Source organism: Diadema antillarum, unplaced genomic scaffold, assembly GCF_040938485.1.
Source record: "Diadema antillarum isolate AM-2024a unplaced genomic scaffold, OU_Dant_1.0 seq00000799_RagTag, whole genome shotgun sequence".
NCBI lineage: Eukaryota > Metazoa > Echinodermata > Echinoidea > Diadematoida > Diadematidae > Diadema > Diadema antillarum.
The window spans coordinates 1368388-1382867 of record NW_027271683.1 but is presented as its reverse complement, the minus strand read 5'-3'; positions in this window follow the sequence as shown (position 1 = coordinate 1382867).

Genomic DNA, 14480 nt, shown 5'->3' with positions numbered 1-14480 from the left:
GCAGCAACATCAGGAGAATTGCATAACAATTAAATGCGAGCGAGCGAGCGAGCGAGCTTGAAAATTTTCACATTTTACAGTCCCAAAACTGCCGTTTGTAGCCATATTTTTTTTTTTGCTTTGTAAATTAAGGGGGCGCAACGGGCGCAACTGCTGGCAATTACTGGCAGCAACATCAGGTGAATGGCATAATAATTAAATGCGAGCGAGCAAAGAGAGCGAGCTTGGAAATTTTGACATTTTACAGTCCAAAAACTGCCATTTGGAGCCATCTTTTTTCGCTTAGGAGATAAAGGAGGGGTGGGGGCACAACGTGCGCAACTGCTGGTAATTACTGGCAGCAACATCAGGACAATTGCATAACAATTAAATGCGAGCGAGCGAGCGAGCTTGAAAATTTTGACATTTTACAGTCCAAAAACTGCCTTTTGTAGCCATATTTTTTTTGCTTTGGAAATTAAGGGGGGTGGGGGTCGCACCGGGCGCAACTGCTGGCAATTACTGGCAGCAACATCAGGGGAATGGCATAACAATTAAATGCGAGCGAGCGAAGAGAGCGAGCTTGGAAATTTTGACATTTTACAGTCCAAAAACTGCCATTTGGAGCCATATTTTTTCGCTTTGGAGATAAAGGAGGGGTGGGGGCGCAACGTGCGCAACTGCCGGTAATTAGTGGTAGCAACATCGGGAGAATTGCATAACAATCAAATGTGAGCGAGTGAGCGAGTGAGCTTGAAAATTTTGACATTTTACAGTCCCAAAACTGCCTTTTGTAGCCGTATCTTTTTTTTTTTTTTTTTTTTTTTTTTTTTTTTTTTTTGCTTTGGAAATTAAGGGGGGGGGGGGAGGCGCACCGGGCGCATCTTACTGCTGGAAATTACTGGCAGCAACATCAGGGGAATGGCATAACAATTAAATGCGAGCGAGCGAAGAGAGCGAGCTTGAAAATTTTGACATTTTACAGTCCCAAAACTGCCATTTGGAGCCATATTTTTTCGCTTTGGGAATAAAGGAGGTGGGGGGAGGGGGGCGGGCGCACCGGGCGCAACTGCCGGCAATTACTGGCAGCAACATCAGGAGAATTGCGTATGTAATGCGAGCGAGCGAGCGAGCGAGCGAGCGAGCTTGAAAATTTTGACATTTTACTGTAAAAAAAAAAAACAAACAAGCTGCCGTTTGTAGCTATATTTCTTCGCTTTAGAATTTAAGGGGGCGCATCGGGCGCAACTGCTGGCAAATACTGGCAGCAATATCAGGAGAGCATAATGATTACATTCGAGCGAGCGGAACGAGCGAGCTTGAAAATATTACATTTTACAGTCCACAAACTGCCGTTCTTTTCTTAGCCATATTTTTTCGCTTTGGAAATTAAGGGGGAGGGGCACCGGGCGGAACTGCTGGCAATTACTGGCAGCAACACCAGGTGAATTGCATAACGATTAAATGCGAGCGAGCGAAGAGAGCGAGCTTGAAAATTTTGCATTTTACAGTCCCAAAACTGCCGTTCTTAGCCATATTTTTTCGCTTTGGAAGTTAAGGGGGGGGCGCACCGGGCGCACCTGCAGGCAATTACTGGCAACAACATCAGAAGAATGGCATAAAGATTAAATGCGAGCGAACGGAGCGAGCGATCTTGAAAATTTTGACATTTTACAGTCCCCAAATTGCCGTTTGTAGCTATATTTTATATATTTTATATTAGCACCCCCCCCCCTCCGTAGTTACGCCACTGCTTTTGGGTGAACAGATTTCTTGAATTCTAACAAAAAAGCAAGAAAATCTTTTCAACGCGGGAATTATGATTATGTGGGATGGGGCAAACGTGTATAAGTGCTCCGTATCGTACGGATGTACAGTACGGTCGATAAATAGTAAACACTGTATAATACTAATAGATATGTACAAAATCAGTGCTGCCAGAACCAGGGGTGCGAATTATTATTATTTTTGTGTGTTTGTGCGTGTGTGTGTGTGTGTGTTTGTGTGTGTCCCTGGTGCAAAATATAAAAACAAATTAGAAAAGAGTAATTATTTAGCGTCCGGCGTTGAGGTCGCTCGCAGACTGATTTTTTTTTTTTTTTTTTTTTTTTTTTAAGGATCTGAAGGGGGGTGCGTTCGCACCCAACGCACCCCCCCTGGTGACGCCCATGAGATTTCATATCACACACACACAGACACACGCACGCACACAGAGACACATTTGTAAACATTGTATTATTATTTCCATAATATCAAAGCAGATTTGTTTGTTAATTCAATGCATAGAGAGGGGGAATATAGACTTAACAATTTTGTGTTCCTCTCTCTCTCTCAGCCGCTTTTCTGAAATGTTATGCTTTGCTTACCATGTAACAAGAATACTATTATTATGATAATTCAAAGTTCACTTATTTTTCAAAAATCGTATATATACCAGAACACAAAAACGATCGATGAAATGAATATAATAGGATACGGCTTACGAGCTGGATTACGGTTAGTGAGTCACGGCGGCGTTCATGACATCACAACTTAATTTACAGTGAATTGCAAATAATTATAATATCATGTCACACGCAGACATCAATCGGTACCATGCAGAATCATTACCCTATACTCATACAGCGTGTAGTCTTTCCATTCATTTTTATTCTGTATTTCTAGCCAAATGGCTCATGAAAAAAAAGAATAATGCATATTTTGACAATATTTATATGTATATAATTATGCTCATATCATTTTACACAAAATTAATTTTCAAACCCCGAGCCAGCTTCCATATCATTTTATTTCATGAATATGATCAACATGCAGTTCAAGTAAGATATTTGTAATTGAAAACATACAAGAAAGTGCTGTACATTTCACAATGTGTAGACAAATACTTGCCAGTTTTACTCAAACGTCTATATAATTCTTTTATATCGAAACAAAAAGAAAATGTCGAAGACGTTTGCAGTCTATTCATTTCGTCACGTATATCCAATACCATATGTATATATAGTCGTATATGAAAAACGTGTCATCATTTCTTTCATCCATAGTAAAGACCTTTCAGGCTTTGCGACAAAGAAAGACGCAGATACTAGAGTTCTGATATTTTTTTTTTTTTGGTCATTTCACTGAATTCATGCAGATCAGCTAAACTAAATTATGACGAAATGCTTCCTTCAGAAACCCAGTAAAGATTGCTTTCCACGCAGCATTCTGTCTTCACTTTGCTTACATTATTTCATTAATTTTGTCTACCTCAGTACAAAAATTAATGTGTAAGATCTCAACTACTGATATTTATTTAACAAACATGTTATTTCTGGAGAAAAAAAAAGAACCAGCGGGATTCGAACCTGCCACCTATTTTACGGAGAATTTTACGGAGAACGAACATTTGCTTTCAATGACCCTACCTCATGGAATAATTTACCTCAGAAATTAAGACAAATCACAGATAGATTCAAGTCTGCTTTGAAAACGCATTTGTTTACAGTGTATAAGCAAACATGAAGCTCGGTACCATCACTGTAATTGGAATTGTATGTTATTATATAATACTATTATCTATTGCACCCCTCTGCTTTGATAATCTCTTGCTAATCATTGCACCTTAATGGATCATTGTTATTTTGTACTATTCTGCTATTAGATCCATTTCCGTGGCACTAAGTGTCTATACTGTATTATCCGCAACTGAATAATCCTGCACATGTAAGATAGATTATCCGGGCCATCTTCTATCCCTTCGAATGAGCTCGATCGGTTCTAAAATCATCAACACTTCATTATCAGGGGCGTCACCAGCTTTTTTTCAAGGGAGGTGCGTTTTGACACTTAATGTTAACGAGATTTTTTGGACAGACATTTGGAATATAGGAAGCTCTCAATCCCTAGACTTTTACTGTTTTTGAGGGAAACCAAGCGGGGAAAGGGCACCGGCGTAGCTAGGATTTCATCTTGGGGGTGGGTGGGGGTGGGGGTGGGTGAGGTGGGGGGGGGGGGGGGGTTAGTATGCGAGGGAGCGAGCAAGGGTGTGGAAGTGCCGGAGGAGGTTGTACCCCCTATAAATGGATTATGGAATGACGGTGTGAAACGACAAATTACTGGCAGCGATATCAGGAGAATGGCATAACGACTACATGCGAGCGAGCGGAGCTAGCGAGCTTGAAAATTTTGACATTTTACAGTCCGAAAACTGCCGTTTGCAGCCATATTTTTTTGCTTTGTAAATTAAGGGGGGGGGGGGGCGCACCGGGCGCAACTGCTGGCAATTACTGGCAGCAACATCAGGTGAATGGCATGATAATTAAAGGCGTGCGAGCGAAGAGAGCGAGCTTGGAAATTTTGACATTTTACAGTCCAAAAACTGCCATTTGGAGTCATATTTTTTCGCTTTGGAAATAAAGGACGGATGGGGGGCGCAACGGGCGCAACTGCCGGTAATTACTGGCAGCAACATCAGGAGAATTGCATAACAATTAAATGTGAGCGAGCGAGCGAGCGAGCTTGAAAATTTTGACATTTTACAGTCCCAAAACTGCCGTTTGTAGCCATATCTTTTTGCTTTGGAAATTAAAGGGGGCGCACCGAGCGCAACTGCTGGCAATTACTGGCAGCAACATCAGGTGAATGGCATAACAATTAAATGCGAGCGAGCGAGCGAGCGAGCTTGAAAATTTTGACATTTTACAGTCCAAAAACTGCCATTTGGAGCAATATTTTTTCGCTTTGGAAATAAAGGAGGGGTGGGGGTGCAACGGGCGCAACTGCCGGTAAGTACTGGCAGCAACATCAGGAGAATTGCACAACAATTAAATGGGAGCGAGCGAGCAAGCGAGCTTGAAAAATTTGACATTTTTACAGTCACAAAACTGCCGTTTGTAGCCATATTTTTTTTTTTTTTTTTTTGAAATTAAGGGGGGGGGGGGGGCACCGGGCGCAACTGCCGGCAATTACTGGCAGCAACATCAGGTGAATGGCATAACAATCAAATGCGAGAGAGCGAGCGAGCAAGCTTGAAAATTTTGACATTTTACAGTCCCAAAACTGCCATTTGGGGCCATATCTTTTCGCTTTGGAAATAAAGGAGGGGGGGGGGGGGCGCACCGGACGCAATTGCCAGCAATTACTGGCAGCAACATCAGGAGAATTGCGTAACAATTAAATGCGAGCGAGCGAGCGAGCGAGCTTGAAAATATTGACATTTTACAGTAAAAAAACAAACTGCCGTTTGTAGCTATGTTTCTTCGCTTTAGAATTTAAGATGGCGCATCGGGCGCAACTGCGGGCAAATACTGGCAGCAATATCAGGAGAGCATAATGATTACTTCGAGCGAGCGGAACGAGCGAGCTTGTAAATTTTACATTTTACAGTCCAAAAATTGCTGTTCTTAGCCATATTTTTTCGCTTTGGAAATTAAGGGGGGAGGGGCACCGGGCGGAACTGCTGGCGATTACTGGCAGCAACATCAGGTGAATTGCATAACGATTAAATGCGAGCGAGCGAAGAGAGCGAGCTTGAAAATTTTACATTTTACAGTCCAAAAACTGCCGTTCTTAGCCATATTTTTTCGCTTTGGAAATTAAGGGGGGAGGGGCACCAGGCGGAACTGCTGGCAATTACTGGCAGCAACATCAGGTGAATTGCATAACGATTAAATGCGAGCGAGCGAAGAGAGCGAGCTTGAAAATTTTACATTTTACAGTCCCAAAACTGCCGTTCTTAGCCATATTTTTTCGCTTTGGAAATTAAGGGGGGCGCACCGGGCGCAACTGCAGGCAATTACTGGCAGCAACATCAGAAGAATGGCATAAAGATTAAATGCAAGGGAACGGAGCGAGCGAGCTTGAAAATTTTGACATTTTACAGTCCCCAAACTGCCGTTTGTAGCTATATTTTTTCGCTTTGGAAATCAAGGGGGGGGGGGGGCGCACCAGGCGCATCTGCCGGCAATTACTGGCAGCAACTTCAGGAAAATGACATTACGACTAATTGCGAGCGAGAGGAGCGAGCGAGCTTGAAAATTTTGACATTTTACTGTCCAAAAACTGCCGTTTGAAGCTATATTATTTTTTTTTTTCGCTTTAGAAATTTTGGAAATTCATTCAAAAGCAGTTTACTAACACTTGAACTACTATTTCGGTAAGTCTTCTTCTTTTTTTTTACCAGCGGATTGGGAGGGGGCGCACCCCCCTCCGTAGTTACCCCACTGCTTTTGGGTGAAATGATTGGACAGATTTCTTGAATTCTAACAAAAAAGCAAGACAATCTTTTCATCGCGGGAATTATGATTATGTGGGGTGGGGTAAATGGTGCGCTTGCCCTCCAATATTTTAATGGGGGCAACATTTTTGTTTTCTTTCAAAAGCAAGAAAATCTTCTCATTTCGGGAATTATTAATTATGGGGGGGGGCAAAATTAAAATATGCTTGCCCCTCCAATATTTTTATGGTGGTAACTTTTTGTTTTTCTGTCAAAAAAAAAAAAAGATAAGACAATCTTCTCGTCTCTGGAATTATGGAGAGGGGGGGGGGGGGTGGGCAAAATGATATGCTTGCCCCTCCATTTTTTTTTTTCATTTCTTTTTTTAATGAGGCTAAGGCTCGCTCTTGGGCTGGCAATATGGATTGGTCAGAAGTAACGTACATAGTCCCTACATACTTGTAAGTAGCACACGTACATGCAAACGTGTATAAGTGCTCCGTATCGTACGGATGTACAGTACGGTCGATAAATAGTAAACACTGTAGAATACTAATAGATATGTAAAAAATCAGTGCTGCCAGAACCAGGGGTGCGAACTGTTTTTGCCGACGATTTTGTGTGTGTGTGTGTGTGTGTGTGTGTGTCCCTGGTGCAAAATATTAAAAAAAAAATAGAAAAGAATAATTATTTAGCGTCCGGCGTTGAGGTCGCTCGCAGACTGATTTTTTTTTTTTTTTTAAGGATCTGAAGGGGGGTGCGTTCGCACCCAACGCACCCCCCCTGGTGACGCCCATGTTAATTAGATAATAAATGTATGTTTTTTAGTCAAAGAAAAGGATGATTTTGATTGGTCCAAACAGAGCTCTAGTTACCAATATAGAATGAAATAAAATGAAATGCAGAACTGTAAAAAGTCTGTTTTCGAATGATTCTAGAATTGGCAAGATTCTTTAGGAGCTTATTGATAATAAAAAATCCTACTCGAATAGCTCTCTGTTGTCGTTGCTGTTACCGTGTTTGTTTTGTTTAGTTTGTTTGTTTGTTTGCTTTTTTTTTGGGGGGGGGGATTCCGGACAGTACCTATGTTGATGAGTAAAAAAGCAAACAAAAAATACCTACTTAGCGGTTAAAACAGACTACCACCGAGTAGGGTTTGCCTACTTAAAGGCCCAATGGATGAAATTAGTCATGATTGCAATGTTGACGAAAAATTTATATTTCTTTGATGATATGTATGTTGTCCATGTGTATATAGGCCTATGAAAAATAGATTTAATGAACAATGAGAAAACTATCAGAACCCAAAGTGCTGCTCAGTTTATGAACCTACTGCTCAATAGTGCTTTTAGGCCTACTCAATAATAATGTTCGATACTCATAAAATGCGTATAGTGCCTATATATAGTCTAAGCCTACGGGCCTATATTTTTCTTTAATTCAGAACGCTGTGATATATAGGCAAGCAGTGTTTAAATAGGGTGTTTTGAGAAGTAAAGTAGCAGATTAGTCAAAGCATCACGTTTGATGTTTTATGAATGTAGGCTAATAGGTCCTACTAGGCGATCTCAGAGAACTCTATAGGCCTATTGAGTAGGGACCTATATGTTCTACCCAAAATAGTTCACCTGTCTGGTAGCAAAATGGGTCATGAAGATTCTTGGAGATATTTGGTATTAAAGCAGCTAATTACACACAAAAAAAAATAAGAAGAAATCATGAATTTTTTCATGACTTTCAAGAAGATTCGAAAGTTTATATTACAAGTCAGGCAGACCCACCCTATCGTGGGATATAGGTTTCATAGTTTGCCCTATCGCTGATCATGAACTTAGTATATACCTTCCTTTAAAGTGTTCAAACATGACGTTTAACCAAATTTTGTATAATAATGTTACTTCACTACTTCATCGTGTTCATTTACTAGTATTTGAATACAACTTAGCTTCTAGTTTGCACCTAGTTTTCACTGAGTTTCTATGTTTCGGATCGTGACAATAATTTTTGATGGTGTTTTACCCACTACGGTGCTGTGTATTGAATTTTATTTTGTTTGGAAATACTCCATTCACTAAAGTATAGTAATTAAGTTGTTTTGTTTTCAACATCCATGGTTCAAGAAGACTCGCGTCGTTGTCAAGAACTGATTTTTTTTTTTCAGTGAGGGCGCTGTTTAATATGATATGGCAGTATGGCACAGACACAATACTAGTATTGTACAACGCACTGAACATGAAAAGCAAAGAGCACTGCGAGCTGCGTGCGCTTCTAGATACTCTTTGTTGAAAAGTCTATTGGCAGAACCCGATGAATCCATTTCCTTTTTTTTTAGGGGGGGGGGGGGGGGGGGGAGGGGTCTTTTAAAATCGGGGTTGTTGTTGTTGTTGTTTGTTTGTTTGTTTTTTTTTTGGGGGGGGGGGGGGGGGATCCGGAAGGAGGAGGATTAAACCGCGTTGGCGTAGCGAATGAGTGACATAAAGATCAGTTAAGAATTTTGGTTACCAATGTAAAAGAATGAAAGATGATTTAATTTCGGAAATACACACCAAGAGTAAAAAAAAACCCAATAAATAAAAAATAGTACGGTTCAATGCGTTTTGCGACAAAACAACAACAACAGCAAAACAACAACAGGTAAGTCCACTTCTCGTTCTGTTGCAAATGTCGATAAGACCACGGGTGGTATCCGAGGACAGGCATGATTTCGGTCCTTTTCAAATATTGCGGATAGATCTATAAGCCTATAATAGTTTTTGAACAAAGCTCATGAAATTTGGCATATTGTTATAGCCTACATTGTCATGTGATGATGATGTGCAAGACTAAATGACTTGTTATTCGAATGTGATGGAAAGTGCATCGCTATGCACGGGAACGGCATAAAATTGCGATAAATCAGAACAAAATAATTCGGATCGGACTAACTGACTTCCGCTTTTTTGAAAGTGAAACTTGGCACACACATTTGAAGACCTGAATATAAGAACGACCCAAGTCCAATTTTTGGCCAAATTCAGTTTGACATGGGAAATTGTAGCTTATGCATGGACTCATCTTGTGTATAAATGATAAATCCTAATTACCCCCGGAAGTGCCTGAAATAAATGAGTTAAGTCTTATATGAATGTAAGAATGAAGGACTTGGGTCATTCTTACATTTATATTATAGCGCCCTCTCTTGTCCTTCTCTCATCTCTATAGCAGAATATCATGTATATGAATCAAAGAACGACCCAAGTCCATCACACAAAATGGCCTCTCCACAATTAATGTAAATGTTAATTGTCATAATAATGTATATTATGTTCTAATTGTATAAACAATGTTGCTTTCCCATCACAGTTAAATAGAATATTATTGGACAAATAAAAAAGATATGAAGTTTTTTTTTTAAGTTTACTCGAAATGGTCTTCCGTGGACTTGGGTCGTTTTTATATTCATATACTCATTTGCCTTGAGACGAAAATGTTCCAAACACAGTTTTTAACGTGCCAAAAATTGCGGATCACTCTACTTTTTCTTTCACCGACGAGTCGACGAGCATTTTAGTCTGAATAATGTAAAATGCTCGTTAATTGTTTGACGAAGAGTAAAATAAATTGAAGAGTTATCGCATTCTCATTAAGTTGAGATATTTGCTAAAAAACAGAGAAAATAACAAGAAAATAAAGAATATTGTTTATAATAACTTTTAGAATAGTCCTTGTTGTCACAAAACTTAGTGAGGCATTACTTCAAGTGAGGTATTATTGGAAAGGTTTTATTTTGTTCTATCTGATGATGGACTTACTTTGAAATGTTTAAAAATGGCGCTTTGCTCATTTTCAATAAAACTCTTCAATGAATTGAATGACAGAAAACTTAAAAGTTGAATGAATGTCTTCATGGCAATGTCTTCTCGAGCGATTCTGAATGACGTGATTATCAAACTGAATGACAAACGTACGAAAATGACAGCAAAAGTATGATATACTGCCATGGACAACTTTTCTATATAGGCATACTCTCTAACAGTATGCATTATTTTCTATTGTTCGTAACGAACGCCTTCTAACTGATAGAGTTTGGACAGTCTCTTCAACCTTACCAATCATACAGCGAAAGAGCAGTGCATTACAAAACTACATGAAGTTTTCAAATGAAGTATCGTTATTCTATAACTGCTAGAGTTTGGACAGTCTCTTCAACCTTACTAATACAGCGAAAGAACAGTGCATTATATACAAAACTATACATGAAGTATTCAAATGAAATATCGTTATTTACATGAAGCAACATATTCTATGCAAACAGCAACCTGATGTAAAAGCGGATATTTTCACGCGACTAATTTTTCGCGCTTGGCCGGGTGAGAAGAGTTTCGCGTGTTTTTTATTCCGCGGAATCAAGACACCAAGCACAGGAACATACGGCAGCAAAAATATTCGCGTGCTTTTATTTTCGCGCTAGTTTCTGGTCGCGCGAAATGCGCGAAAATTTCAACACCGCGAAAATTTCCACTTTTACAAGTACTGTACCTTCACATTGAATACTAGTACAGTAGCTCATCATGACTGTGTCGGTGCTTCAGAGTCAGTGATAGCGCCCTCATAATGTTGCCTATGGGGCTAACACTGTAAATATAATGGAATGAATAAAGAAAATGAAATTGATTAAACTCAGAAATGTAGTTTGGCAAAAACCTGAAAAGCAGCAGATATTGAGTATGAATTCTTCTACAAACTGCATTTCAGTTGGGAGATGAAAGCTTTTCTCAGGGATGATTGATTGGTGCATGATGTAGCAATGGCGGATCTAGGAATTCTGTAATTTAAGGTGGGGGGGGGGGAGGAGGCGCAACTAATATTTCTGGTGCCACTTCCGGGTTTCATTTATTTTTTAAAAATATTTACTTCTTTTGTTTTTAACGGAAAATAAAGGGGGGGGGGCATGCGCCCTGTGCGCCCCCTCTGGATCCGCCACTGTGTATGGAAAAATATGTAATTTTTGAGTAAAAAGAACTCGTAGTATGGCTTTCCGAACTAGTTAGGTGAAGAACCCTCTTGGAAATTTGATGGATGAAAGGTTATATCTCACTTTTTCAGGTTACCGAAGATGAAACACCTCATTTCTCCCGGCTATTCTACAGAGTTTTTTGAATTCTGAATTTTAACACATGTTTCTATGGGGGAAATATTTACCCGTGTGAGCCCTATAGGGGGCGGTAGGCCTATAGACTTTGCGATGAGCATCCTCTTATACATGCTATACGTATCCAGCTAGTTATGCGAAACCGGTACTCTAAATATTTGATATGTCAACAACGACCTGACAGCCAGAAAATCAATGCGTTTATCAAGTGTTTCTAATCTTGTGTTGGTTTAAGCGAGCGAAAACTACTCTTTCTTAAAGTGAAAATGCTGGACAAAAAACAGTTAGTCTCTATAAAGAAAGAGAAAAGTCCTACAAGCACATTAAAGGCTTGGTTACAAATGCCTCTACGAACTGCTACGAACTATTGAAGATCTTCTTAACAAGGCCGTATATACGAATCCAACGTTCGTGGACCGTTCGTAAGTTCGTAGCCTTGTCGATGGTCTTGTCCAAGATTTTTTTTTTTTTACCTCGTACGAAACCCTCTCTTCGTAAGGCGGCCGAACGAGCGTCGTACGAACATCGTAAGAACTATACGCAATTTAAGATTTTCCAGGGTCGAGAGACAATATTCTAGAAGCCTTAAGTTCTTACGATGATTGTAAGAACGCCTTAAGTCGTTCATAGAGGGCTCATATACGTCTTTCGTAAGAACGCCTATACGAACGGAGATTCGTACGGCGTTCTTAGGAACAACTCTTCGAGTTTGTAAGGCGTTCGTATAAGGGACTCGTGAGGCGTAGGTACACAGTCATTTTATGCAACTGTTGAGTTTTATAGGGGGTATAAAAAAGCCAAACGCGCGAAAAAGTTCAAATCCTCACTTTGCTCTAGGTGTTCGACAAGAAAGCATCTCTGTTATTAATATGGGACTAAAAGGGAACGCAATCAAAGGGAAAAGGGGGAAGGGGAATAACAAGAAAAGAAAGGAGGGATATGAGGAGAAAGGAGCTAGAGGAGGAGAGTTGGAGCAACAACCTCCTCCTCTTCTACTATAGCTGCAGTTGTAGTCTCCTCGGCACTACTGCCATCTTGAAGTATACAACTTTCAACTGTTACAGAATTTTTGACAGGACACGGCAGCGTCTTGTTAACAACCCGACAAATATAAAAAGAAAGTAGTAGAATCTTCTAGCGAATGGCTTGAGATTGCCATGAGTTGCACGTACGACCATCTCACGACAAAAAGAAATCGTAAGATGGCCGTAAGTCTGACGAAAGAATAACTCAATCAAGGCATTCTTACGAAAAACGTGCGAATTCTAGGGCCATTGTATAACTGAAAATCATTTCGTTGCTCTAAAAGGTCTTAAGTTGTTCTTGCGAATTAAACAGCGTTCGTACAAAATTCGTAAGAAGGCCGTAAGAATCTGTGCCCCATATCTACGAATCTCTACGAACTCTAGAATTCGTACGAATAGTGACATTTGTACGAACGCATCGTTCGTACGAACCTTTGTGACCGTAGCTTAAAGTGTGATCAAATCTGATAAAAATGATTTTTACGGAAGTTATGAAATAGTGAAGTTATGATTATGTACACTTATTAAAGTAGAATAACTGAGAACATCTAAATGCATGCTTGGAAGGTTGACAGGGGATAATAACTATGGAAAAGAGTGGTCCACTTAAAAAATAAAAACACCAAGTTTTGTAATACATGGATCACTTTTAAACATGATAAATAACAATTTACTATACGTCATTTTTATAAACAATTTTTGTTTTAAAGTAGGCCTACAAAAAAAGAAGCAAATTCAAGCTAATCTAACAGTCTTCAACCTGCAGGCAGTATTCAGTGAGCCGTGTGTTCCCAACATACACGGGCCTCTGACAACAAAGACACAATGTACCCCGTTACCTGTCCACATCCACCATGATGTTGATAAATGAGACAATGCAATTCAGTCACAGCACGCTTCATTGAATATGAAGCCATTTCAGCATCGGGATGATCCATTGTGTAAATATGAAAAGCCGTGTAAGTGGATACACGACACATTAATAATGAAGCTATCCATTTGAGTATACGTAGTAAGCACTAGCATGCAATGTGTCCCATTCATTATTATGTGATATGCAGAAACTACACTGTATATAGTGCTTGAGCCTGCACGTTATAACTGACATGTAAACGGAAGAAACTGCATAAAATCTGCACTATGTTTAGTACTTAATCATACATAGTATACGATTTGAAAGAATTTGGCATAAGCCTGCTCATTTAAACAATTTTTAAAAACAGACCAATCCCTAATCGAGTGATGCTTTTGATTTTCATGTGCTTAATTCGACGGAAACCAATTTCCCCCCAGAACGATGCCCTACACAACACAATGTGTTGGTTTGCCTGTATTGTGGGCAAAAGGTGCTTGAAATTGGGCTTTCAGTGCTGATGTTACTTATTTGCATATTTTGAGCATTCATAAACACATATTAATTAAAGATATGAGCGACTTAGAACCTCTGTAATGTTCATCTCTCTGTGAATCCCATTCTATGTATAAAGACATGGAATCAATCTATTCAGCTTGATGTTAAGGATTTACTATAGAAAATGTGTCTCTGACCTAGAAAGCTGTTTTGATGAATCGGCAGTCATTTCGTTTCTTCTGTCTAGGTCCTATAAAGTCAAATCAGTACCAGCTGCAAGTCTTTCCTTATAGGCAAACTCTGACTGTAATTTTTGCAAAATTATGTCGTTCCAATGATGTATGGCGTTAGTGTAAGTTCTAAGGCCTATAGGCTTAGAGATTTCTGACAACCTTCCTTGTCTATCTACAGCTGTTAATGTCATTTCTAAAATTGCGGCATCTGCCTATAACTATATACAGACATTTATACAAGTCCTGCGCAGTTGCTTGATTTCAAAAGTAAAACAAAAGTTTGATTTTTCAGGTCCCTTGGCAACCATTAAAGAATCAGCAAAATTTTACGATTTTTAATGTTGATCTATAAAACGTTAGCTTTGATGATGAGGCAAATGAATTTTTGTAAATAATTAAAACAACTTTCTTCAAATTGATTTTGAAAGAGCTAAGATTTGGGGCCGCTCTTCAATTATCAGTGAAGATATTCTGATTTTCGCTACTTAGTTTGGTCAACAGCCTGTATGTGCAGTTATGCTGTATTAGGGCATTGTCAGTCACAGGCATTACAGTATTCGGGGGC